The sequence below is a fragment of the Bufo bufo genome, chromosome 1, assembly GCF_905171765.1.
Source record: "Bufo bufo chromosome 1, aBufBuf1.1, whole genome shotgun sequence".
NCBI lineage: Eukaryota > Metazoa > Chordata > Amphibia > Anura > Bufonidae > Bufo > Bufo bufo.
Window position 1 is genome coordinate 597,463,528 of NC_053389.1, and position 26,507 is coordinate 597,490,034.

Below are 26,507 nucleotides of genomic sequence, written 5' to 3' on the forward strand. Positions count from 1 at the left end.
ATTGAAGTCAATGGGGACCCGAACTATTCGGCACTAAAAGGCTGTAAAACAGACCAGGAAAGGGCTAGAGGGCTGCAAAAGGCAGAAAAATGTAGTTAAATCCCCTGCAAACAAATGTGGATAGGGAAATGAATTAAAATAAAAATAAAATAAATAAAAATTAACCAATATCAATTGGAGAGAGGTTCCATAGCAGAGAATCAGGCTTCATGTCAGCAGAGAATCAGTCTTCATGTCATAGCAGAGAATCAGGCTTCATGTCATAGCAGAGAATCAGGCTTCACGTCACCCACCACTGGAACAGTCCATTGTCAGATATTTAGGCCCAGGCACCCAGGCAGAGGAGAGAGGTCCCATAGCAGAGAATCAGGCTTCATGTCAGCAGAGAATCAGTCTTCATGTCATAGCAGAGAATCAGGCTTCACGTCACCCAAAACTGGAACAGTCCATTGTCAGATATTTAGGCCCTGGCACCCAGGCAGAGGATAGAGGTCCCATAACATAGAATCTGGCTTCATGTCAGCAGAGAATCAGTCTTCATGTCATAGCAGAGAATCAGGCTTCATGTCATAGCAGAGAATCAGGCTTCACGTCCCCCACCACTGGAACAGTCCATTGTCAGATATTTAGGCCCAGGCACCCAGGCAGAGGAGAGAGGTCCCATAGCAGAGAATCAGGCTTCATGTCAGCAGAGAATCAGTCTTCATGTCATAGCAGAGAATCAGGCTTCACGTCACCCAAAACTGGAACAGTCCATTGTCAGATATTTAGGCCCTGGCACCCAGGCAGAGGATAGAGGTCCCATAACATAGAATCTGGCTTCATGTCAGCAGAGAATCAGTCTTCATGTCATAGCAGAGAATCAGGCTTCATGTCATAGCAGAGAATCAGGCTTCACGTCACCCACCACTGGAACAGTCCATTGTCAGATATTTAGGCCCAGGCACCCAGGCAGAGGAGAGAGGTCACATAGCAGAGAATCTGGCTTCATGTCAGCAGAGAATCAGTCTTCATGTCATAGCAGAGAATCAGGCTTCACGTCACCCACCACTGGAACAGTCAATTGTCACATATTTAGGCCCAGGCACCCAGGCAGAGGAGAGACGTCCCATAGCAGAGACTCAGGCTTCATGTCAGCAGAGAATCAGTCTTCATGTCATAGCAGAGAATCATGCTTCACGTCACCCAACATTAGAACAGTCCATTGTCATATAATTTAGGCCCCGGCACCCAGACAGAGGAGAGAGGTTCCATAACATAGAATCTGGCTTCATGTCAGCAGAGAATCAGTCTTCATGTCATAGCAGAGAATCAGGCTTCATGTCACCCACCACTGGAACAGGCCACTGTCAGATATTTTTAGGCCCCGGCACCCAGACAGAGGAGAGAGGTCCCATAACAGAGATTCAGGCTTCATGTCAGCAGAGAATCAGTCTTCATGTCATAGCAAAGAATCAGGCTTCATGTCACCCACCACTGGAACAGGCCACTGTAAGATATTTTTAGGCCCCGGCACCCAGACAGAGGAGAGAGGTTCCATAACAGAGATTCAGGCTTCATGTCAGCAGAGAATCAGTCTTCATGTCATAGCAGAGAATCAGGCTTCACGTCACCCACCACTGGAACAGTCCATTGTCACATATTTAGGCCTAGGCACCCAGGCAGAGGAGAGAGGTCCCATAGCAGAGAATCTGGCTTCATGTCAGCAGAGAATCAGTCTTCATGTCATAGCAGAGAATAAAGCTTCATGTCACCCACCACTGGAACAGGCCACTGTCAGATATTTTTAGGCCCTGGCACCCAGACAGAGGAGAGAGGTCCCATAACAGAGATTCAGGCTTCATGTCAGCAGAGAATCAGTCTTCATGTCATAGCAGAGCATCAGGCTTCATGTCACCCACCACTGGAACAGGCCACTGTCAGATATTTTTAGGCCCCGGCACCCAGACAGAGGAGAGAGGTCACATAACAGAGATTCAGGCTTCATGTCAGCAGAGAATCAGTCTTCATGTCATAGCAGAGAATCAGGCTTCACGTCACCCACCACTGGAACAGTCCATTGTCACATATTTAGGCCCAGGCACCCAGGCAGAGGAGAGAGGTCCCATAACAGAGATTCAGGCTTCATGTCAGCAGAGAATCAGTCTTCATGTCATAGCAGAGAATCAGGCTTCACGTCACCCACCACTGGAACAGTCCATTGTCACATATTTAGGCCCAGACACCCAGGCAGAGGAGAGAGGTCCCATAGCAGAGAATCTGGCTTCATGTCAGCAGAGAATCAGTCTTCATGTCATAGCATAGAATCAGGCTTCATGTCACCCACCACTGGAACAGGCCACTGTCAGATATTTTTAGGCCCCGGCACCCAGACAGAGGAGAGGTTCATTCAACTTTGCGTTGCCCCGCAATATAATGGTAAAATGAAAATAAAAATAGGATTGAATGAGGAAGTGCCCTGGAGTACAATAATATATGGTTAACGGGAGGTAGTTAATGTCTAATCTGCACAAGGGATGGACAGGTCCTGTGGGATCCATGCCTGGTTCATTTTTATGAACGTCAGCTTGTCCACATTGGCTGTAGACAGGCGGCTGCGTTTGTCTGTAATGACGCCCCCTGCCGTGCTGAATACACGTTCAGACAAAACGCTGGCCGCCGGGCAGGCCAGCACCTCCAAGGCATAAAAGGCTAGCTCTGGCCACGTGGACAATTTGGAGACCCAAAAGTTGAATGGGGCCGAACCATCAGTCAGTACGTGGAGGGGTGTGCACAGGTACTGTTCCACCATGTTAGTGAAATGTTGCCTCCTGCTAACACGTTCCGTATCAGGTGGTGGTGCAGTTAGCTGTGGCGTGGTGACAAAACTTTTCCACATCTCTGCCATGCTAACCCTGCCCTCAGAGGAGCTGGCCGTGACACAGCTGAGTTGGCGACCTCTTGCTCCTTTTCTGCCTTCGCCTTGGGCTTCCACTTGTTCCCCTGTGACATTTGGGAATGCTCTCAGTAGCGCGTCTACCAATGTGCACTTGTACTCGCGCATCTTCCTATCACGCTCCAGTGCAGGAAGTAAGGTGGGCATATTGTCTTTGTACCGTGGATCCAGCAGGGTGGCAACCCAGTAGTCCGCACACGTTAAAATGTGGGCAACTCTGCTGTCGTTGCGCAGGCACTGCAGCATGTAGTCGCTCATGTGTGCCAGGCTGCCCAGAGGTAAGGACAAGCTGTCCTCTGTGGGAGGCGTATCGTCATCGTCCTGCGTTTCCCCCCAGCCACGCACCAGTGATGGGCCCGAGCTGCATTGGGTGCCACCCCGCTGTGAACATGCTTCATCCTCATCCTCCTCCACCTCATCCTCGTCCTCCTCGTCCTCCAGTAGTGGGCCCTGTCTGGCCACATTTGTACCTGTCCTCTGCTGTCGCAAAAAACCTCCCTCTGAGTCACTTCGAAGAGACTGGCCTGAAAGTGCTAAAAATGACCCCTCTTCCTCCTCCTCCTCCTCTTCCTCGCCCTAAGTGTTTTCTCAAGGAGACATAGAAGTGGTATTGTAACGCTGATAACGGCGTCATCGCCACTGGCCATGTTGGTGGAGTACTCGAAACAGCGCAACAGGGCACACAGGTCTCGCATGGAGGCCCAGTCATTGGTGGTGAAGTGGTGCTGTTCCGCAGTGCGACTGACCCGTGCGTGCTGCAGCTGAAACTCCACTATGGCCTGCTGCTGCTCGCACAGTCTGTCCAGCATGTGCAAGGTGGAGTTCCACCTGGTGGGCACGTCGCATATGAGGCGGTGAGCGGGAAGGCCGAAGTTACGCTGTAGCGCAGACAGGCGAACAGCGGCAGGGTGTGAACGCCGGAAGTGCGAACAGACGGCCCACACTTTATGCAGCAGCTCTGACATGTCGAGGTAGTTGCGAATGAACTTCTGCACCACCAAATTCAGCGCCAGGCAAGGGATGTGCGTCAAATCGGCTAGTCCCAGAGCTGCAACGAGATTTCGCCCATTATCGCATACCACCAGGCCGGGCTTGAGGCTCACCAGCAGCAACCACTCATCCGTCTGTTGTTCTATACCCCGCCACAACTCCTGTGCGGTGTGGGGCCTGTCCCCCAAACATATGAGTTTCAGAATGGCCTGCTGACGTTTACCCCAGGCTGTGCTGAAGTTGGTGGTGAAGGTGTGTGGCTGACTGGATGAGCAGGTGGAATAAGAGGAGGAGGAAGCTGAGTAGGAGGAGGAGGAGACAGGAGGCAAAGAATGTTGCCCTGCGATCCTTGGCGGCGGAAGGACGTGCGCCAAACAGCTCTCCGCCTGGGGCCCAGCCGCCACTACATTTACCCAGTGTGCAGTTAGGGAGATATAGCGTCCCTGGCCGTGCTTACTGGTCCACGTATCTGTGGTTAGGTGGACCTTGCCACAGATGGCGTTGCGCAGTGCACACTTGATTTTATCGGACACTTGGTTGTGCAGGGAAGGCACGGCTCTCTTGGAGAAGTAGTGCCGGCTGGGAACAACATACTGTGGGACAGCAAGCGACATGAGCTGTTTGAAGCTGTCTGTGTCCACCAGCTTAAATGACAGCATTTCATAGGCCAGTAGTTTAGAAATTCTGGCATTCAGGGCCAGGGATCGAGGGTGGCTAGGTGGGAATTTACGCTTTCTCTCAAATGTTTGTGAGATGGAAAGCTGAACGCTGCCGTGTGACATGGTTGAGATGCTTGGTGACGCAGGTGGTGGTGTTGGTGGTACATCCCATGTTTGCTGGGCGGCAGGTGCCAACATTCCTCCAGAGGCGGAGGAAGAGGCCGAGGCGGCGGCAGCAGCAGAAGAGGCCGAGGCGGCAGCAGCAGAAGAGGTAGCAGGGGGAGCCTGAGTGACTTCCTTGTTTTTAAGGTGTTTACTCCACTGCAGTTCATGCTTTGCATGCAGGTGCCTGGTCATGCAGGTTGTGCTAAGGTTCAGAACGTTAATGCCTCGCTTCAGGCTCTGATGGCACAGCGTGCAAACCACTCGGGTCTTGTCGTCAGCACATTGTTTGAAGAAGTGCCATGCCAGGGAACTCCTTGAAGCTGCCTTTGGGGTGCTCGGTCCCAGATGGCGGCGGTCAGTAGCAGGCGGAGTCTCTTGGCGGCGGGTGTTCTGCTTTTGCCCACTGCTCCCTCTTTGTCTTTTGCTACGCTGTTGGCTCGGTCTCACCACTGCCTCTTCCTCCGAACTGTGAAAGTCAGTGGCACGACCTTCATTCCATGTGGGGTCTAGGACCTCATCGTCCCCTGCATCGTCTTCATCCCTGACCTCCTGTTCAGTCTGCACACTGCAGAAAGACGCAGCAGTTGGAACCTGTGTTTCGTCATCATCAGAGACGTGCTGAGGTGGTATTCCCATGTCCTCATCATCAGGAAACATAAGTGGTTGTGCGTTAGTGCATTCTATGTCTTCCACCGCTGGGGAAGGTCTAGGTGGATGCCCTTGGGAAACCCTGCCAGCAGAGTCTTCAAACAGCATAAGAGACTGCTGCATAACTTGAGGCTCAGACAGTTTCCCTGATATGCATGGGGGTGATGTGACAGACTGATGGGCTTGGTTTTCATGCGCCATCTGTGCGCTTTCTGCAGAAGACTGGGTGGGAGATAATGTGAATGTGCTGGATCCACTGTCGGCCACCCAATTGACTAATGCCTGTACCTGCTCAGGCCTTACCATCCTTAGAACGGCATTGGGCCCCACCAAATATGGCTGTAAATTCTGGCGGCTACTGGGACCTGAGGTAGTTGGTACAATAGGACGTGTGGCTGTGGCAGAACGGCCACGTCCTCTCCCAGCACCAGAGGGTCCACTAACACCACTTCGACCATGTCCGCATCCGCGTCCCTTACTAGATGTTTTCCTCATTGTTACCGTTCACCACAATAAGAAAAATATTATTTGGCCCAATGTATTGAATTCAAATTCAGGCCTTTTTTTACAGACACATAACACTATCTGGCTATCTATTTAGGTACCGTATTACACTAATACAGGCACATCAGTAATGACAGATTTAGCTGAATATAAATTTGAGGCCTATTATTTAGGCGCTGGGTGACAGGTATACGTTTACGGACAGAATTAGACTTGGATCTGCACAGTAGCGTGTGTGTGAAGTTATTGAGAATTACCCTATCAGCACCTTGAATCTAATATACCCTTTTAGGGATAGATTTAAAGTAGGCCTGATACAGCATAAACCACTAATTTAGAGAATTGCAAAATTGGGAATTGTATTTCAACCCAGAACAAAAACTGTGCTTTGACGGACACTAAATAACTTGACCAGCTAAAGCAATAATGACAGATTTGGATGAATATAAATTTGAGGCCTATTTTTTAGGCGCTGGGTGACAGGTATACGTTTACACACAGAATTAGACTTGGAATTGCACTGTAGCGTGTGTGTGAAGTTATTGAGAATAACCCTATCTGCACCTTGAATCTTATATACCCTTTTAGGGATAGATTTAAAGTAGGCCTGATACAGCAGAAACCACTAATTTAGAGAATTGCAAAATTGGGAATTGTATTTCAACCGAGAACAAAAACTGTTCTTTGACGGACACTAAATAACTTGACCAGCTAAAGCAATAATGACAGATTTTTATGAATATAAATTTGAGGCCTATTTTTTAGGCGCTGGGTGACAGGTATACGTTTACACACAGAATTAGACTTGGAATTGCACTGTAGCATGTGTGTGAAGTTATTGAGAATAACTTGTGACAAGCTCAGCTTGACCATGATGTAGGATATAGCCAAAAAATAACCACACTATTGATGGTTAAATGCACTTAGTGACAGGTTCAGCTTGCCCCTGATGTAGTATATAGCCAAAAAATAACCACACTATTGATGGTTAAATCCACTTGGTGACAGGCTCAGCTTGACCCTGATGTAGGATATAGCCAAAAAATAACCACACTATCGATGGTTAAATGCAATTGGTGACAGGCTCAGCTTGCCCCTGATGTAGTATATGGGCAAAAAATAACCACACTATTGATGGTTAAATGCACTTGGTGATAGGCTCAGCTTGCCCCTGATGTAGTATATGGCCCAAAAATAACCACACTATTGATGGTTAAATGCACTTCGTGACAGGCTCAGCTTGCCCCTGATGTAGTATATGGCCAAAAAATAACCACACTATTGATGGTTAAATGCACTTGATGACAGCTTGACCCTGATGTAGGATATAGCCAAAAAATAACCACACTATTGATGGTTAAAAGCAATTCGTGACAGGCTCAGCTTGCCCCTGATGTAGTATATGGCCAAAAAATAAACACACTATTGATGGTTAAATGTACTTAGTGACAGGCTCAGCTTGCTTCTGATGTAGTATATGGCCAAAAAATAACCACACTATTGATGGTTAAATGCACTTGATGACAGCTTGACCCTGATGTAGGATATAGCCAAAAAATAACCACACTATTGATGGTTAAATGCAATTTGTGACAGGCTCAGCTTGCCCCTGATGTAGTATATGGCCAAAAAATAACCACACTATTGATGGTTAAATGCACTTGATGACAGCTTGACCCTGATGTAGGATATAGCCAAAAAATAACCACACTATTGATGGTTAAATGTACTTGGTGGCAGCTTGTGCTGGCGCACCACAAGACACAAAATGGCCGCCGATCAACCCAGAAAAAAGTGAATGAAAAACGCTCTGGGCAGCCTAAAAACAGTGAGCAATTGAATAGCAGCAGTTCAATGATCCACAGCTGTAGATCGATCACTGAATGAAGTCTTTTGGAGGAGTTAATCACTGCCTAATCTGGCCCTAACAGCAGCTGCAACCTCTCCCTACACTGATCAGAGCAGAGTGACGTGCAGCGCTACGTGACTCCAGCTTAAATAGAGGCTGGGTCACATGCTGCACTGGCCAATCACAGCCATGCCAATAGTAGGCATGGCTGTGATGGCCTCTTGGGGCAAGTAGTATGACGCTTGTTGATTGGCTGCTTTGCAGCCTTTCAAAAAGCGCCAAGAAAGCGCTGAACAGCGAACCCGAACCCGGACTTTTATGAAAATGTTCGGGTCCGTGTCACGGACACCCCAAAATTCGGTACGAACCCGAACTATACAGTTCGGGTTCGCTCATCCCTAGTAGCAATCTCTCTTCCAAATCCTGACAATTCCTGACAGTATGTATCCGCCCATTTGTGCAAGGGAGTTGGAGGGCCTCCATCTTCACTGCATGCTGTCACAATGTTTTGGAGTCATCTGCATCATCTTCGTGCTCCTCTCCTGTGCTTGGGTAGATAAACCACCTAGTTGTGTATAAAATTCCTGGGCATTTATATCCAGTTCATCCTCCTCAGTGCTCAGGTGCTCGTGAAATGGAGGTGCCACATCTTTTGTCCCCTTGCCAATTTGTCAACATTCCCTCCCAGTTGTGAAGGAGTGGAATGACATCATTCATCCCGTAGTTATGCTGACTGACAAATAAAGGGGCCTCCTCAAAGCGCCTGAAGAAACGGCACGTGTCACACATGACCTGCCGCTGGCTAACATGGATGTTACATCAGGGAGTCAATCTGGCTGTAGCATTAGGAAGTCATTGACTGCTTTCCTCTGCTAGTACAAGCAGTCTAACCTATGGAGTGTGAAATATCTACTAGTGGAAAGGTTGCATATCAGGCAATGTTGGGGAAGGGGATTTTGCCTTTGCAGCTCAAGGAGTTTTTTTTTTTTGCTTGGTAAAAGTGTCTGAAGTGCATACGCAGTTTCCTGGACATTTTAACAGCTCTTGCAGTTCAGTGAAAGACTTGAGGAATCGGGTGACAATGACATTGGGTCATGCAGTGTGCATGGGTCAGCCCTCCCTGATGCAACAAAGACAAAATGTTCCTCCCGTTATCAGTAACCATGGTTCCTATCTCCAGTTGACGAGGAGACAGCCAGTGTTCGAGTTCTTTATTGACGCTGCCTAGAAGTTCCTCCATGGTGTGGCTCTGTTCACCAAGTCTGATGAGGTGCAGAACCGAGTGACAACGCCTAGCTTAACATAGGTAATATGATTGAGGACCGCTTTGAATTGTGCCTAGAGGGGACTGTGAGGACAAGGTAGAGGATGAGGAGGCAGAGGAGGACATTGGCACAGAAATCCCAGCATTACAACCAGGAGGCGGTATTGTCATCACCTGACCAAGTTGCTGTGGGCCTGCTCAACGTACGCGTGCAGGGCTGGTACAGCTGTTTTGGAAAAGTAATGTCGGCTTGGGACTCTCCACCTCGGGTGAGCACAAGCCTTCATTTCTAGGCTTTGCAAGTGACAGCAACTTGTGGTCTAGGATATGTAAGTTATCGTCCATTCAGACGTCAGTAGTGTTTTACCGTCCGCATATTGCGGACCGCAAAACACTGATGCTGCACATCACTGGCACTTAATAGAGGATTCCTATTCTTGTTTGCAGCTGCGGACAAGAATAGGACATGCTCTATTTTTTTGTGGAGCCGCAGACCAGAAGTTCAGGCCGCGGACCGGAAATGAGCACATTGTGTGCTGTCCGCATCTTTTCCGGCCCCATTGAAAATTAATGGGTCCGCACCCGTTCCGCATAATTGCGGAACGGATCCGGACCCATTCTATGGACGTCTGAATGGACCCTTACAGTGACATGTAGACTAGACTATACAAATTACAGCAACACGTGGCCTAGGCTATACAAGTTACAGTGTCGCATAGCCTATGCTATGCAAGTTCCAAAATTTCCAAGCTTTCTTCCCACACCTGTCCAAAAAGCTGTTTGGTGATTTCTTCCCAAGATGCATCTTTTTTATACTTGTCATGATTTGCAGAACTAGGCATATGCCAAAGCACCTGCCTGCCCTGGACCAGGACAATGAGCTTCTCTACTTCCATGGCTCTTGGCATTTCCCACAGCAAGGGCAGGATAACGGCAACACAACTCCTCACAAAACTCACAATTTTTCCTATGATCAGGCTGAACCTCCTGATTGTATTAGCCTTAAAGGGGTTATCCAAGTTATATCTATTGATGACCTATCCTCAGTATAGGTCATCAATATCAGATTGGCTGGGGTCCGACACTCAGCTCTCTGAAGAGAAGGCGCGTGCCCAACCAGCGCTGCCTCCTCTTAATTGTACTTTGTAGTCTCTTTCCCATTTTAATAATTTAACTGACCTAAAATGTCTTTCTCTGGATTTACTTACAGCATCCTCAGTGGATCCTTTCTGTTCTGTTTTATATGGTAATAAGCTAGAAGTTTGGTTTTCTCCCACCACATGCAGAGATGTTTTTTTGCCTCAATTACAGATGAGCAAACCCGTGGAAGTTCTGTTTCACCAGGTTCAGCCGAACTTCAGGTCAAAGTTCAGGGTAGGGACCCGAACTTGACCCCGAACCCTATTGAAATCAATGGGGAGCCGAACTTCACCTTATTATTTTCTGTTATAATGTGGTTTTATCAGAAAATAATAACATTCTTAAGACAGAATGCAAAAGAATATGGCCATTTAGGGGTTAAAAAAACTAAAAAGACAACTCACCTCATCCACTTGATCGCGCTGCAGCAGTTTCTTCTATTTTCAGTCAGCCGGGCCTGCTAAAGGACTTGCAATGTGCGCGATAACGTCACCGCGCTCTCCAATCTGGATGAGGTGAGTTGATTTATATATATTTTTTAACCCATAAATGGCCATATTCTTTTGCATTCTGTCTTAAGAATGCTATTATTTTCCGATATAACCATGCTATAACGGAAAATAATAAAATCACCCAACCACCGAACCCAAACCCGGACTTCAGTGAAAAAGTCTGGGTCCGGGTACCTGAACTCGCAAAGTTCGGTATGAACCCTAACTTTGCAGTTTGGATTTGCTCATCCCTAGCCTCAATATAACTGAGTTTATCTTTCCCTGACCAAATGTTTTGCAATCTTCTTGTATGGGGCCACTAAATCTTCTGAAAAGTCTCTTTTTTCTAAGGACTGGCACATAAATTATCCCTTTTTGCTTTTGTAACCCACAGGTTAGGAAGATTCTCTGGGTTTCTTTTCAACAGTGCTCTCCTAGCTGCACATAGATCTGCAGCTTGCAGTAGACAATATCCAAACACCAAGCTTCACTTTATCCTAGAAAGAGGAATGGTTGTGCCTGCCCTGCCTGGTCACTAGGAACTTTCCACTCATACGCAGCCTATGGAACATATAATACATGAGCATAATGCATGAAATACAGTGACATTCAAACTAGCAAAGCTGTACAGCTTTACCACCCTACTTACACCTTTATAACTGTTCTCCTTTTTTAAATATATTTATAGTTTTTATTTTCATATTCAATGAAACATAGCAATGAGTTACAGATAAAAGTGTAACATGGTACAAGGTACAACTTACCAGCGAGAAATAGGATTCATCATGTATGTAAAGGGTGGCAAACATAAAATGACACGGCAGTACAGGTTCTAATTAAAAGCAGTATAAAGAGTAGAACACTTACTAAAGCTTGTATTAGAGTTATCACTTCAAGCATGTTTATGAAAAGCTTACATATGTCTGGTTATGTTGGAACAGAGATATAGTATAGAGGAGTATTATGAAACAAGGCACCAGGAATGGAGCCAGGGTGGGTCAAGCCTAGCATCCATGGATAGAGAAAGAGTATGTAATAGGACTACTGTTAATGAGACCGTGAAGGACCTAGAGCTAGAAGTATGACTTTCTGATAGACCAGGGCCGTCAAGGACTAGAGAATCTGTATCTTGACCAAAGAGACCAGAGCTTTAGGAAAGCTGGGTGTGTGCGGGATTCCCAAGAGGAAAGTTCCTCAAATCGGTAGAGCTGGTCTATCTTGAGCTTCCATTGTTCCATGGATGGTAAAGAGGTCTGAAGCCAACACTGGGGGACCAAGAGGCGTGCTGCAATTAGTAGTTGTTTAAAAAGGTAAGTAGGAGGGGGATGGTTTACCTCATTAAAATAAGATAATAAGGCTCCATATGAGGACATCTTCACTGAGGTCGAACATATCTGGTTGCTAATTTGAAAAATATCTGACCACCATTTGTTTATCAACGGACAGTTCCACCAGATATGGAGGAAGGTTTTCGAAGCACCTCCAGCATGTGTCTGAAGAAGCACCAACGAAGTGTGAGGACCTAGCAGGAGTGATATACCACTGGGTTAGGATTTTATATCCATTTTCCTGGATACGAACACAGAGTGAAGCTTTATGTGGCAGGCTAAATATTTCAGGGAGTACAGGAGTAGGTGTGTCTATCCCAGTTTCTCTTTCCCAATTACGTATGAAAGCCGGTTTGGTGGTGAGGGGGGAGGGGGAGCGTAATCTGCTATATAGTTGTGAGATTAATTTTTTGGGAGGTTTGGGATTTGTAATTAGGGCATCGAACCAAGCCAGGGGGCGAAAAAGTTCCCCATTAGTGTTATTCCCAATAATGAAGGATTTGATGTGCGGTATTAAGGTAAGGTCACAGGGGTGAGGGTTGAGTAAGGCTTGCAGGGCATCTGCATTGACCAGAGTTCCTGGTGATTCAAGGAGGTGGTTGATAGGTAAGGAGGATGATCTAACCCCTTTGGAAGAGGATTCAAGCATAGCTGGGGATGATATGCCTAAAATATCTTTGACTGTTAGTAATGGTGAGGGGAAGGGTACCGAGCAGTGGGAGGTACTCATCCACCTCCATGCGTCCAATGTGGCTTTTATAATTGGATAAGTAGGTAATGGGATATGAGGAAGGGCTTGGTGACCCAAAAGGATGGTTCAGATCGGCAGGCCTAATATGCCTTGTTCCAGATCCACCCAAGGTTTATGGCTTGAGTTCCGGAGCCAGTCTACCACCCTAGCCAGCAGTATGGCTTTTCCATATAGTTCCGAGTCAGGAAGTCCAATACCTCCTAACTGGCGCGGATGGGATAGAAGCATGTAAGAGAGTCGTGCTTTCTTACCATTCCAGATGAAGGTTCTACATTTTTGTTTTAGAGAGGTGTAATAGGATTTGGGTATAGGGATTGGTAAAACCTGTCGAAGGTATGTGAGGTGAGGAAGGATTAGGGAGCTAAGAAGATTTTTACGGCCAAACCAGGAAAGCGTGGGGGCAGAGGTTTGTAGTTTATTGATGGCTTTGAATAATGATGTCTTGAGAGGGGTATAGTTGAGAGAAAAGAGGTCTGAGATATGGGGACTGATTTTTACTCCTAAATATGTAATGGTCGGGGAGGACCAGTTGAAAGGAGAATCTTTCATCAGTAGGCGTTTTGTTTGGGCGGATATCCCAGTACTAAGAATCAGGGATTTACTTGCATTAATCTTGAAGTTAGAGAGGGTACTATACTGGTGTAGATGTTTTTGTATGGTATGTAGAGAGACTTTTGGGTTGGTAGTCAATATCATCACGACGTCGGCAAATGCCGCTATTTTATGTTCCTTGCCTCCCAGGCTCATGCCCTTAATGTCTTGGTCTGTGCGTAGGGTAGCTAGAAGGGGTTCCATTGCTAAAATAAACAGGAGGGGAGATAGGGGGCAACCTTGGCGGGTACCGTTGTGTATGCGGAAGGGCAAACACAGACCTCCATTGACTATGACTAAAGCTGTGGCTTGGGCATACATAGCAAAGACTGCTTGAACATAGGGACCAGGTAGGCCAAAGTTCGCTAACACTTGTTTCAGGTAGGTCCAATTAATTCTGTCGAATGCTTTCTCAGCATCAGTGCTAAGAAGTAGAAGTGGAGAGGAAGTGTGCTTGGCATGGCATAACACATTAATTACTCTAGTCGTGTTATCTCTGCCCTCTCTATTGCGAACAAAGCCTACCTGGTCCCCATGTACCAAGAGGGGCAGGAAGTTCGCAAGGCAGTTAGCTAGCATTTTGGCTAAAAGTTTGCAGTCTAAATTTAGGAGAGAGATAGGCCTGTAGTTTGAGCAAAGTTTAGAATCCTTTCCCTCTTTGAGTATCAGTGCTATGTGGGCTGTTGTCATGTCTCTTGAGAGTGGACTGCCTTGGAGTGATAGGTTGCAGACAGTGAGAAGATGAGGTAGAAGTTGTTTCTTGAATGTTTATAATAAGATGCTGGGAGGCCATCAGGACCAGGGCTTTTGCCTAGAGGCATCTGGGAGAGGGCCGTAGATAGTTCCTCCATAGTGAAGGGGGCTGCTAATGAGCTTATTTGGGGTTCGGTGAGTGACGGAATAGTGGTCGCCTCAAGGAAAGAGGAGATTAGGGAAAGGTGAGAGTTGGGGGATGGGGGAGGGGGGAGATTATATAGTACCTAGTAAAAGTCTTTGAATTGATTGGCTATTTGATTAGTGGAAAAAAGGGGATCTCCATTAGGTGAAGATATTTGATGTATGTAATTATCTGCTCTTCTGGCCCTGATTCTACTCATCAAGAACTTAGTGGTTTTGTCATCGTGAGCAAAAAATGTATGCTGTGAGTTGAGGTAATATTTGGTGGATTTAGCTTGAAGTAAAGCTTTTAATTCCACTCTTAGATTGGAAAGGTCCTGAAGTTGTGAATCGGCCAGAGAGCGTTTGTGCTTAGTTTCAAGCATTTTTATTTTAGAGAGGAGGGTTTAAAAAAAAAAATTCTCTAATTTTTTTTAGGTGAGATCCTATGCTGATAAATTGTCCCTTTATAAAGGGTTTATGAGCATCCCATAGGGTCTGGGGAAAAGAGGAGGGTGGTTGTTTAACTTAAAGTATTCATTTAATAAGGAGGAGACTTTGTTGATGGTGTTGGGATCTCCTAAAATAGATTCGTTAAGGCGCCAGTTAAAACATGTGGGGTTGTGTGGGGGGGATAGGATCGAGAGGAATACAGGTGCATGGTCGGAGATATGGATGGAGCTAATCTTCAGGACAAAGCTGGAGGTGCTCTTTGGAAACAAATATATAGTCGATGCGATGATAAGTGTTATGGGCGTGGGAGAAGAAGGTATAGTCTACAACATTTGGGTGAAGTGTATGCCAAGCGGCCACCAAGTGCAGGCTCCAGAATGTGTCTCTTATCAGTCTTAGGGAGCGTAATTAGTGGACCGATTTGTGGGAGGATGAGTCTATTTGAGGATTGAGTGCAACATTAAAATCTCCTCCCACTATCACAATACCTTCTTTGAAGGACGAAATAGTCTGGGAGATGTCAGTAAGCCAAGAGCCTTGTTTAGTGTTGGGAGCATATAGATTTATGAAGGTGTATATTTGAGGACCTATATTCCCCTTGACCAAAAGGAATCTACCTTCTGGATCTTGGGTATGGTTGATATATTTAAAGGGTACTTTTATCTTAAAACCTATGCTCACACCCCGGATGCCAATCCCCCCCCGTCTCCTGGAGAAGCAACACATCTCAGCCTTCTTTGCGCAGCATTTCAAAAATGTGGCTTCTCTTGGATGGGGAGTTGAAACCCTTTACATTATAAGTGGCGATATGAAGATCAGCCATTGTCATGGATCAAGTTGAATACAAAACGCAGCAGTGTGTTGGTCCCCCAGAAGAAAGCACTCACAGGTTGGGTGGTACTCATCTTATCCGTTGGAAAAACCTGGGTCCAAAATTCAAAGTGCCGTCCTCTACAGAGATGAGGTAGAAGTATCATGTACCTTAAATCAAACAGGGGAAAAGGGGAAAACATAAGAACATAAGGTGAAACCAAATATTAACAATTCAAGCGTAGGGTCACCCCTACACCAATCATGAGGGGGTTGTGGTCAGAAGGCCTAATTGTGTGCCATCAAGCACGTTGTAAAACAGCTAGTATGGTAAAATAATCATACTGCAATGGAGGAGAACAATTGTGTGACCAGGAAGAGGACACTCGGTCTGACATTGGACAAAAGGGTGGGCAGGAAGGTGGTAGAAGACAATTAAGAGGGACACATAAACAAGCGGGTTTGGAGACAGGAGACAAAGGGGGGTCTGGAGACATGTAGTAAAAAAAGGTTAGGTAATTCAGAAGAGAGATAAGAAGAGGGTCTTAAGATATCAAAACAGCTGTTATCACATGTCAGTTGCTAAAGACTCCCTCTGATCTCCCTGCTATATGTGTTGGTGCGTCAGCTGTCATCTGGTCCCGGTGTGAGCGACGTCATCTTTGGAAAAAGTTCTCAGGTGGCGAACCGAGGTGAGGTAGAACTAACTTGAGAAGGACTTATGGTTCTTGAGCAAGTCTCTTTGGAGTTAGCTGGCATCCCCTTTTACTAGCTTTTTGAGCTTTAGGGGTTTGTTGCAGCGTAAAAGGCGTTATTGTAGGGACCTCTGGAAGTGCGGCGATGCCCTGAAATAAGTCCCAGTTTTCAATCTTCAGAGGTGGAATTTGTAGAGCTTCGTACATTTCATCCAAATCGGAGTGGGTCAAGATGTTGAAGCGACGCCCAGCCTGGGAAAAGGAGAGACCGAACGGAAAGTTCCATTTATACTGAATTCTATTGGAGCGTAGCCATTCTGTCAGGGGTTTCAGGGTTCTGAGTCTTCTGAGCGTGGAAGGGGCTAGATCTTGGTATATGGATATCTGCGCACCTTCAAATAAAATATCTGGACGATTCCTAGCAGCCTCTTTAACTTGAAAGTTGAGGAATTTGCAGATCACGTCCCTAGGAGGGTCCTCTGGCTTGGGTTTGGGGCGCAGTGCTCTGTGAGCTCTCTCAATAATTATGTCGAGAGCATAATCCGGGCCCAGAAGTGAGGCACAGAGATTTTTCACCGCTGACGGTATGTCCCCAGGGGTAACAGTTTCTGGGATCCCCCTTAGGCGTAAGTTATTGCGGCGCCCCCTGTTTTCCTAGTCTTCCAGGGCATTATGCAGCTCGTTGAGGTATGTGCTGCACTTTTAAAGCGAGCTGGTGGTGGCTTTCTGATGCTCTAATGCTCTAAAATCATAGACTGGTGAGTCTCAAGTGCATCCACCCTATCTCCCACTTGTCTCATGTCCTGGCGCATAGCAGCGATTTCGCTGAGGATCGGCTCCATGGCCTTGCATAGGGTTTGTTTTAAGTAGTGCCCGGTTATGGGGAGGGCCCATTTACCTTGCGGCTCTTCAGCATCGGTGTCTTCTTACGATCTATCCGTCGCGCTGGCTCTGTGTGGATGTGTCGGCAAAATCTTGGAGTCTTGTGCCACAAACGAAGAGGCCGCTTTTTTAATGAATTTGTCCATTTCACCCCCGGTAAAGTGGGTTTTGTTCGGGTTCGGGTGTTCCCCAGTCTTAGGGTTCCCGATTTTCACCATATTTGGGCTGGTAGCTTCAGTTATCAGGTGCTAATGACGGCTTGTGTAGCGGAGCCCCCCCAAGTATCTGGAGATTTTATGAGGTGTTCTGTAAAGGATTTTTAGTTTATTGGTGCAAAATCTTCCCCTAAGTCTTTCTCACATAACATAATAAAGGGAGGTAGAGTTAAGGTGTAGAATAGATTGATTTGTCTGAATATCAGCTGGGTGAAAGTATTTTTTCCAACCATGAGGGAGAACGAGAAACATATGGGAGTTTACATATATTGATCAGTAAAATTGATAACATTTTGGTATGGGTAACTGTGTTCATCAAAAAATGCATGTATGAATCTGTAGAGGATATTATATGACAAGGTATGCTATTCTGTAGAGTGAATGAAGCACTTGGAGAAAAGGGGTTATTTGCGTGCCAGTCCTGAGAGAAGGATTAGCAACTGTCATGGATGAGATTTGCAGATAGCTGGAACTTATAAATGAACGAGCGACTGGCTTGATCCAAAACTAAGGAGCTATTAGGTGAGCCCTATAAAACCCTAAGAGCTCTCCCTGACTGCTATGCACATACAAGGGTCTCGATGGTAGACGATTGCATGCCCACGTACCTAAGCCTGTGTGACACCTGAAAACCCTATAATAGTGAGGGGACACGACCACCGGCTCCCTGCACTTAATACGTAGGGAGTCAGGGTCACCTAGAATCAAGCCAGCAAGCAAACACAATAAAGTAAAGGACTTATCTGAGCAAACAGCAGACGCAGCCTCCAGCAGTGAACACTTCATCCAGGAAGTAGTATAAACCGCAAAGTGAGGCAATAAGGGAATATAAAGGAAGACGATTATGTCTAAATAAGTGACACCTGGCAGAAAGAAAGGAGATGAGAAAGTGAAACTAAAACAAAGAACATCATACAAGAGGTAGAGAAGAATGTCTGCCAGACCTTCTCACAAAAGTGGCGGTGACAGTACCCCTCCCTCTACGGGTGGACTCCGGACACTCAGAGCCCACCTTCTCAGGATGAGACCTATGAAAAGCCCTGATGAGACGAGTGGCCTAATGTCCGCCACTGGGACCCTCTCCTCAGGACCATAACCCTCCCAATGAACGAGGTACTGGAGAGAACCACGGATAATGCGAGAATCCACAATCCTAGAGACCTGAAATTCAAGATTACCATCAACAATAATCGGAGGAGGAGGCAAAGAGGAGGTTACAGTGGGTTGGACATAAGGTTTTAAGGGACTTGGGAAAAACATTATGGATCTTCCAAGTCTGAGGAAGATCAAGACGGAAGGCAACGGGATTGATGACGGACAAGATCTTGTAAGACCCAATAAACTTAGGACCCAACTTCCAGGAGTTAACCTTCAGTTTGATATTCTTTGTGGACAACCACACCAGATCACCCACATTCAGGTCTGGACCAGGCACACGTCTCTTATCCGCCACACGCTTATATCTCTCACTCATCCTCTTCAGATTAACCTGAATCTTTTGCCAAACAAATGACAGACGAGGAAAATCTCTCCTCATCAGGCAAACCAGAAGACCCCTCTCCAGAGAATGTCCCAAACTGCGGATGAAACCCATATGCACCAAAAAATGGTGAGTTATCAGAGGACTCCTGGCAACGGTTATTTAAAGCAAACTCAGCAAGGGACAAAAAAGAACACCAATCCTCCTGATTCTCTGCCACAAAACAGCGCAGCTATGTCTCCAGATTCTGATTGACGCGTTCGGTCTGACCATTCGACTGTGGGTGAAAAGCAGAAGAGAACGACAACCGAACCCCCAAGCGAGAAGGCCTTCCAGAATCTGGAAACAAATTGCGTGCCCCTATCAGAAACGATGTCTGAAGAAATGCCATGCAATTTGACCAACAAATGCTTACGCCAGCGTCTTAGCATTGGGTAACCCAGGAAAGGGAATGAAATGCGCCATTTTGCTAAAACGGTCCACTACTACCAGAATCACAGTCTTCCCCAAGGAACAAGGCAGGTCCGTAATGAAGTCCATGGACAGATGCGTCCAAGGACGGGAAGGAATGGGTAACGGGAGGAGAGAACCCGATGGCCGTGAAGAGCCGGCCACCAGAATCTCGGAGCAATGAGATCCACTGTGGCTCTACTCCCTGGGTGCCTAGCAAGGACAGTATCGTGGTGCTCCTTAAAAACCTTGTGTCGTAAAGAGAGAGGCACAAACAACCTCCCAGGAGGACAAAGATCAGGAGCCTGCCTGGGCTGCCTGAACCTCTGCCTCCAAATCAGGATAAAGAGCAGAGGCGACCACACCTTCAGCCAAAATGGGACCCGGGTCTTCAAAGTTCCCCCCAATTTCCGGAAAACAACGTGACAGGGCATCAGCCTTCACATTTTTAACCCCAGGGCGGAACGTGACAAGAAAATTAAACCTAGAAAAGAATAAAGACCATCTGGCCTGTCTCGGGTTCAGACGCTTGGCTGATTCCAAGTAGGCCAGATTCTTATGGTCGGTAAACACGGTAATAGGGTGTCTGGCTCCCTCTAGCCAATGGCGCCATTTCTCAAAAGCTAATTTGATGGCCAACAACTCCCTATCTCCCACATCGTAATTTCTCTCTGCGGAGGAGAGTTTCCTTGAGAAAAAGGCACACGGTCGCCATTTGGCAGGAGAGGGACCCTGAGACAAGACCGCACCCACACCCACCTCAGAAGCATCCACCTCAACAATAAAAGGTAGAGAGACATCAGGTTGTACCAAAATGAGAGTGGAAGCAAAACTCTCTTTAATACTAGAAAAGGCTTTAAGCGCATCTACCGACCAGGAGGAAAAATCTACCCCCTTTTTAGTCATATCAGTGAGTGGCTTAACAACAGAGGAATAATTCAAAATGATCTTTCGGTAATAATTGGCAAAACCAAAAAACCGCATCAGCGCCTTCTGATTCTCAGGAAGCTCCCAATCAAGCACAGCGCGGACCTTCTCAGGGTCCATCCGAAAACCAGAAGCGGAGAGAAGAAAACCAAGAAATTGAATCTCCGGAACTGCAAACACACATTTTTCCAGTTTAGCGTACAATTTATTCTCCCGCAGAATCAGCAAGACCTGACATAGGTGGTCCCGATGAGTCTTGAAATCAGGAGAAAAAATCTAAATGTCATCTAGATACACCAGTACAAATTTTCCCATTAAATGATAAAAAATGCTGTTCACTAAATGTTGGAAGACGGCCGAAGCATTCATCAAACTGAAGGGCATAACCAAATTTTCAAAATGACCCTCAGGGGTATTGAAGGCGTCTTCCATTCGTCCCCTTGCCTGACCTTGACTAGGTTGTATGCCCCTCTTAAATCCAACTTAGAAATAACTTTAGCCCCAACAATCTGGTTAAACAGGTCCGGGATCAGAGGAAGCGAATATGGGTCACGAATCGTGATACGGTTCAGCTCCCTGAAATCCAGACAAGGTCTTAAAGAAGCATCTTGTTTCTTAACAAAAAAAAACCCAGTGGCAACAGGTGACTTCGTGTGTCGGATGTGTCCCTTTCTCAGGCTCTCACAGATATAAGTATGCATAGCGACCCTTTCAGGTTGGGAGAGATTGTATAGACGTGATTTTGGCAGCTTGGCGCCTGGGATGAGATTAATAGGGCAATCGTACTCCCGGTGAGGGGGCAACTCCTGGACGCCACTCTCGGAAAACACATCCGAAAATTCTGAGAGAAAAGATGGCACAGTCTTGGTAGAAACGAATTTTGTGAACTATGCCCTTTAACGATCTTTGGGAAAGTGGAGCGTAATCGATAGCATCAACAGGTATATCTTTTTCCAAAGTGCATACCTGGAAACCATGCGTTGTTGCAAATTGATTATCAATGAGATTGACAGCTGCTCCACTATCTACAAAAATCTCACAATGTTCTTGCTGTCTAGAGCCACCATGGCAGGTAGGAGAAAACGGGAACTACAAGCAAACGGCAAACCTTCAATTTCCGCATCAACCATGCCAATAGTAGCAAATGGAAAGTTTTTAGAGGGTTTTTTTTTGTTTTGTTTTGTTTTTATTACTCTCAGAAAACGTCATGAATCTCCTAGAGGGGCAAACATTAGCTAAATGATTTATACCCCCACAGCAGAAACAAACCCTCCTCTGAGAGCTGAATCCTCTACTATCAGAGGCAAGCAAACCCAGCTGCATGGCCTCCTGCTCAGAGGGAATTGAGACAGACTGAGACCCCTGCGCACTAAATGAGACAGTCCCACTGTCCTTGGGCTGAATATGACAGGAAAGAGTAGTCTCCTCTCTCTCTCTAAGACGCCTGTCAATAGGAACAGCTAGAGACATGGCTGACTCTAAGGACGCTGTTCTCTCATGAAAAGTGAATGCATCTTTCAATCTTTCCGAAAGACCATGGCAAAATTGACTTCGGAGTGCAGCATCATTCCAACCAGTATCAGCTGCCCATCTCTGAAATTTAGAACAATATATCTCTGCGGACTGTTTACCCTGACATAAAAAACGCTGTTTAGATTCAGCCAGAGCAACACGATCCGGGTCATCATATATCTGCCCCAGGGCTACAAAAAATTCATCCACCGATCGGAGGGGCCGTGCCCCCACCGGCAGCGAAAAGGCCCAAGACTGAGCATTATCCCTGAGCAGCGAGATGATGATCCCCACCCTCTGCTCCTCATCACCAGAGGAATGGGGAAGTAGGCGAAAATGGAGTTTGCAAGCCTCTCTAAAGCGAACAAAATTCTCACTACCCCCGGAGAACGTATCCGGAAGCGAGATCTTAGGCTCGTAACAAACTCCATGAACGCCAGCAGAAACGGTCACCTGAAACTGAGACACAGTTTTACAGAGATCTGCTACCTCCAGCGAAAGACCTTGCATGCGGTCAATCAAGGCTGAAACCGGATCCATGCTTAAGACGGTTATGGCGATTTATAATGTCATGGATGAGATTTGCAGATAGCTGGAACTTATAAATAAATGAGTAACTGGCTTGATCCAAAACTAAGGAGCTATTAGGTGAGCCCTATAAAACCCTAAGAGCTCTCCCTGACTGCTATGCACATACAAGGGTCTGGATGGTAGATGATTGCATGCCCACGTACCTAAGCCTGTGTGACACCTGAAAACCCTATAATAGTGAGGGGACACGACCACCGGATCCCTGCACTTAATACGTAGGGAGTCAGGGTCACCTAGAATCAAGCCAGCAAGCAAACACAAAAAAGTAAAGGACTTATCTGAGCAAACAGCAGACGCAGCCTCCAGCAGTGAACACTTCATCCAGGAAGTAGTATAAACCTCAAAGTGAGGCAGTATGGGAGGGAATATAAAGGAAGACGATTATGTCTAAATAAGTGACACCTGGCAGAAGGAAAGGAGATGAGGAAGTGAAACCAAAACAAAGAACATCATAGAAGAGGTAGAGAAGAACATCTGCCAGACCTTCTCACAGAAGTGGCGGTGACAGCAACCATACAAGGATGAGTACTGAGTATCTGTCAGAGAAGGTAAGGCTTATACTTTAACTATAGACCACTCTGCATTTTAGTTGGGGCGAAAAACCTCAGGTCCACCACCTGTCACGGATGGTGTACAGGAAACAAGATGATACAAATAACATACGATGACTCACTGGATCCACAACTAAGGAACAAAAAGGGAGACCCCTGCAATCGACCTGCCGCTCTCCCTTATTGCTCAGCCTATGCGACCACCCCAAAGGTGAATGGGCGCATATCCACGTACCTCGGCTATCTGAACCTGAAGGCCCTACAATAGTGAGGGGACACGACCACCGGCTCCCTACACAGACACGGAGGGAGTCAGGGTCACCTGGATCCAGACAACAGAAAATCATAAATACTAAAACAACACTTATCTGCAGAACGAACTGAGAACTGGTAGTTGGGAGCTGGGAGCTGAAGACAGCATGCACACTCATTCCAGGAAGTTGTATCAGCCACACCCAACTACCTTATGGGGGAGAATATAAAGGGAGGTAATGAGTCTGACTGCATGGCAGCTGAGATAGCCTAACAAGGTGAGAAACAGAAACCAAAACAAAGAAACTCAAGGGGGAGGATCTGAACGACTCCTGTCAGAGCTTCTCAGCTGTCTAGTTGTGACAGTACCCCTCCCTCTAGGAGTGGACTCCGGACACTCAGGGCCCACCTTCTCAGGATGAGACCTATGGAAAGCCCTGATGAGGCGAGAGGCCTTAATGTCCGTCACTGGGAGCCACATCCTCTCCTCAGGACCATAACCCTCCCAATGAACGAGGTACTGGAGGGAACCGCGGACAAGACGAGAATCCACAATCCTAGAGACCTGAAATTCAAGATTCCCATCAACCATAATCGGAGGAGGAGGCAAAGGTGAGGGTACAATAGGTTGAACATAAGGTTTCAATAAGGACTTATGGAAAACATTATGGATCTTCCAAGTCTGAGGAAGATCAAGACGGTAGGCAACAGGATTGATGACAGACAGGATCTTGTAAGGCCCAATAAACCTAGGACCCAACTTCCAGGAGGGAACCTTCAATTTGATATTCTTGGTAGACAGCCACACCAAATCACCAACATTCAGGTCCGGACCAGGCATACGTCTCTTATCCGCCACACGCTTATATCTCTCACTCATATTCTTTAGATTATCCTGAATATTTTGCCAAATAGATGACAAAGACGAGGAGAATCTGTCCTCATCAGGCAAACCAGAAGAGCCCTCTCCAGAGAAAGTCCCAAACTGCGGATGAAACCCATATGCACCAAAAAATGGTGACTTATCAGAGGACTCCTGACGACGGTTATTTAAAGCAAACTCAGCAAGGGACAAAAATGAACACCAATCCTCCTGATTCTCCACCACAAAACAGCGCAGATATGTCTCCAGATTCTGATTGACACGCTCTGTCTGGCCATTCGACTGCGGATGGAAAGCAGAAGAGAATGACAAGCGAACCCCCAAGCGAGAACAGAAAGCCTTCCAGAATCTGGAAACAAACTGCGTGCCCCTATCAGAGACTATGTCAGAAGGAATCCCATGCAATTTGACAATGTGGTCAACAAATGCCTGCGCCAGCGTCTTAGCATTGGGCAAACCGGGAAAAGGGATAAAGTGCACCATTTTGCTAAAACGGTCCACCACCACCAGAATCACAGACTTCCCCGAGGAACGAGGCAAGTCCGTTATGAAGTCCATGGACAGATGTGTCCAAGGACGGGAAGGAATGGGCAAAGGAAGGAGAGGACCTGATGGCCGTGAGTGAGGGACCTTGGCACGAGCGCAAGTCTCGCAAGCTGCCACAAAACCCTCAACCGACTTACGAAGCGCAGGCCACCAGAATCTCCGAGCAATGAGATCCAGTGTGGCTCTTGTCCCCGGGTGCCCAGCAAGGACCGTATCATGGTGTTCTTTAAAAATCTTGTGTCTCAAAGCGAGAGGCACAAACAACCTCCCAGGAGGACAAAGATCAGGAGCTTCTGACTGGGCTGCCTGCACCTCTGCCTCCAATTCAGGAAAAAGAGCAGAGACCACCACACCTTCAGCTAAAATGGGACCCGGGTCTTCAAAATTCCCACCTCCCGGGAAACAACGTGACAGGGCATCTGCCTTCACATTCTTAACCCCAGGGCGGAACGTAACAACAAAATTAAACCTTGAAAAGAACAAAGACCATCTGGCCTGTCTCGGGTTCAGACGCTTGGCTGACTCCAAGTAGGCCAGATTTTTATGGTCAGTAAACACGGTAATAGGGTGTCTGGCTCCCTCTAGCCAATGGCGCCATTCCTCAAAAGCCAACTTGATGGCCAACAATTCCCTATCTCCCACATCATAATTTCTCTCTGCGGAGGAGAGCTTCTTTGAGAAAAAGGCACACGGTTGCCATTTGGCAGGAGAGGAACCCTGAGACAAGACCGCCCCCACCCCTACCTCAGAAGCATCAACCTCAACTATGAAGGGTAAGGAAACATCAGGTTGTACTAGGATGGGAGCGGAAGCAAAACTCTCCTTGATATCAGAAAAGGCCTTACGCGCCTCTACCGACCAGGAAGAAAAATCTACCCCCTTTCTGGTCATATCCGTGAGTGGTTTAACAACAGAGGAATAATTCAAAATAAATTTCCTGTAATAATTAGCAAAGCCCAAAAAACGCATCAGCGCCTTCTGATTCTCAGGAAGCTCCCACTCAAGCACAGCGCGGACCTTCTCGGGGTCCATGCGAAAACCAGAAGCGGAGACAAGAAACCCCAGAAATTGGATCTCTGGAACCGCAAACACACATTTTTCCAGTTTCGCGTATAATTTATTCTCCCGCAGGATGAGCAAGACCTGACGTAAGTGTTCCTTATGAGTTTTGAAATCAGGAGAAAAAATCAAAATGTCATCCAAATACACTAATACAAATTTTCCCATTAAATGATAAAAAATGCTGTTGACGAAATGCTGAAAAACGGCTGGGGCATTCATCAAACCAAAAGGCATAACTAAATTCTCAAAATGGCCCTCAGGGGTATTGAAAGCCGTCTTCCATTCGTCTCCTTCTCTGACCCTAACCAGGTTGTATGCCCCTCTTAGGTCTAATTTGGAAAAGACTTTCGCCCCAACAACCTGGTTAAACAAATCTGGGATTAAAGGAAGCGGATACGGATCACGAATAGTGATACTGTTCAGCTCCCTGAAATCCAGACAAGGTCTTAAAGAACCATCTTTTTTCTTAACAAAGAAAAAACCAGCGGCAACAGGTGACTTTGAGGGTCGTATGTGTCCTTTTCTCAGACTCTCAGAGATATAAGTACGCATAGCGACCCTCTCAGGTTGGGAAAGATTGTATAAACGAGATTTAGGCAGCTTGGCACCTGGGATGAGATCAATAGGGCAATCATACTCCCTGTGCGGAGGCAAATCCTGAACTCCACTCTCAGAGAAAACATCCAAAAATTCAGAGAGGAAAGGTGGTACAGTTTTAGTAGAAACCTCAGAAATAGATGTTATGAGGCAATTCTCTCTGCAAAAGTCACTCCAACCATTTATTTGCCTTGCTTGCCAATCAATGGTGGGGTTATGTTTAGAGAGCCAGGGTAGCCCCAACACTAGAGGAGTAGGCAAACCGCTAAGGACGAAACATGACACATCCTCAACATGAGTATCATTCACAATTAAACGGATATTGTGAACTATGCCCTTTAATGATTTCTGAGAAAGTGGAGCTGAATCAATAGAAAAAACAGGAATATTTTTTCGCAAAGTGCAAACCT